A 2,752-nucleotide genomic window follows, 5' to 3' on the forward strand; every position below is an offset into this window, starting at 1 on the left:
CCTGCCTTCTTCGGATGGCAACTGTTTATGCTGGACATGTGGCCAGAGACGGGTAAGGATCACGTGGAACCTCGGCAACCTAAGACAGAGCCATTGCCATGCTGCAATGAGTCTCGATTACAGGTAAGACGGAGGAATTCGCACTGACCACCTAAGACAGGCAGGGTCCATTAAACAAACAATAAATAAGGGGAAAACTGATGCAGACTGTGCAGACCTGGCCAGGAGTTCAAGGCCTTGTGGGCCCAAGCATTGCAGACCGTCCAAACCACAGGCTCTGAGGATCAGACTTTAGCAACCTAGCAGACATAGCAAACTGTCCCTCATCTGAGTATTCAGTTATGCTTGTTAGTAATCGCATACATGAGCCCTGGATATCCACAGATAAATGTAAAAACCTTCCCTAAAAGCCAAGACTGTAAATTCCAAAAAGGCAAAATTTTTCCCCAAAAAAAGGTAAAGAGGATAGAGAGAAACACTGTTGACTGATGATGTATGGAGGGGATTATAATCAATGTAATGAAACAGGTCATACGAATGGTTGAATGTGAAACTGATGATGTGCCCTGTAAACTTTCACTCAATCCACAATAAAAACCTTAAAAAAAAAAAAAGATAAGAGAACTTAAAGAACTCACTGAAGAAGATCAAAGACTAGAGCCCTCAGCATGCATTGCATCTTAACATAAAGAAATAAAAGATCCTCACAACTGGTCTAATAAGCAATTATCATGATAAACACAAAATATTGAAATTGTCAAGGATCTTTTTTTACTTGGATCCACAATCAACACCCATGGAAGTAGTAGCACTCAAGGAATCAAATGACATGTTGCACTGAACAAATCTGCTGCAAAAGATCTCTTTAAAGTACTAAAGCACAAAGATGTCACTTGGAGCACTAAGGTGCACCTGACCCAAGCCATGATATTTTCAATTGCCTCATATGTATGGGAAAGCTGGGCAAAAAATAAAAAAGGCTGAAGAACTGGTACCTTTGAATTGTGGTGGTGGTGAAGAATACTGAAAAGTATTGTAGAGTGCTAAAAAAAAAAAAGAACAAATCTGTTTTGGAGGAAGTACCACCAGAATTCTCCTTTAAAGCAAGAATAGCAAGACTTCATCTCATGTATTTTGGACATGGTACCACAAGGGATCAGTCCCTGGCAAAGGGCATCGTGAATGGTATATAGGAGGATCAGTGAAAAAGAGGACAACTTCCAATGAGACAGACTGACAAAGTTGTTGCAACAAAGAGCAATCAATGACTGTGAGGATAGTTCAGGACCAGGCAGTATTTCATTCTGTTGTACCTGGGGTTGTTGTGAGTTGAAACCAACTCAACAAAACCTAACAAAATTACTCAATTTAGAGGTTTCCCCAAAAGTCCAACTAAGAAATTCAATAAAGGTACACTGAATTTTAAAATGCAGCCACCAGCAAGCAAACAAACAAAACAACTCCCCACCCCCAAATATTTGGCCAAGTTATTCAAAGAGCTTTCAAGTAGACCCTGTGTAATCTAAATTTTGAGAAAATTCATACATGATTTAATAGGAAACCAGAGCCCAGAAAGAAGCTCTAGAACTGGCACCTCACTAGTTGTCCCAAAGATCTACCAAGTAGAAACTGATGAGAACAACAAATTCAAGTGGCACAGACTATGATGACAAGACCACAAAAAAGACTCAGAATCATTGAGAAGAAAATTCTTCCCTTACATACAGCATTCTCCAATGCCATACTAGTATAATTCTAAAATATCAATTAATTCTAACTTTTTATTTTTCAATTGACCAATGCAATTGGAATCTATTAGCTGCTAAATGTTGCTAAATTTAATTCTAACAAACTCATCTGAGTTAAAAGACTACAAAGAAAGAGTGGAGTACTTATTCTGTATTTTTGCATTCCTACAATTCAAAAGCAACAAGACCAAATATTTTCAGGTTGTGAATAAACATGCCATATTCAGGCTAAAAGCTTATTTTTTTCCAAAATTAGGAGTGGGGAAGAAAAAAAAAAAAAAGACTTCTCAGTCTTCAATTCAGTGGCATTAATATTAATGACAATTGCACTCATTTCTAAGGCATGTCCCAGAGTGTTTATATTATGAGAATGGGTCTGGAATGTCATCTTCAGTAGATTTTAAATTGTTTAATCTGAGGTTTTGCAAGATTTGTAACAGCTGCACTCATGTTTACAAGTATAATAAGGTCTTTACAGCATGACACTCTCTTACACATTTTTTAGATCAGGTTGGTACAAACACATTGTACTGATCAACAAGAATGAGTTTGGTATCTCTCTATTGCTAGAAATGTAGAGAGAAAAAGTTTTGTTTTGGATTAACATTGTACAACAAATGCATCTTGGATCCTTCAAAAGTTTTATGGTATTGGTTACAAAAGGATAGGACAAAACCTTCCATTCATATACAAACATTTAGAAAATGACTTCAATTTGTGTTTGTGGAATTCAAATTTTGTTTGGGAAAAAGATATGCATATCAAATACACTGTGGGTCGAATTTGTGTCCTGGCATTTACTGAGGGTCTCAGGGCACATTCTCAAGCAGTAACTGGTTAGGCAGCATTCAAAAATTACATTTCTTCTAATGATTCTGTTTACAGAATAGAAAGATGAAACAAACAAACAAAAAAAGCCTGCCAAAATCTTGCTTCCAAATGCTTCAATCAGAAGCATGAGCAACGCCTGGACGTGAAGGCTACTGGTGCAGAGAAAGGGAGCC

The sequence above is a fragment of the Chrysochloris asiatica genome, unplaced genomic scaffold, assembly GCF_000296735.1.
Source record: "Chrysochloris asiatica unplaced genomic scaffold, ChrAsi1.0 scaffold00107, whole genome shotgun sequence".
NCBI classification, from domain to species: Eukaryota; Metazoa; Chordata; class Mammalia; order Afrosoricida; family Chrysochloridae; genus Chrysochloris; species Chrysochloris asiatica.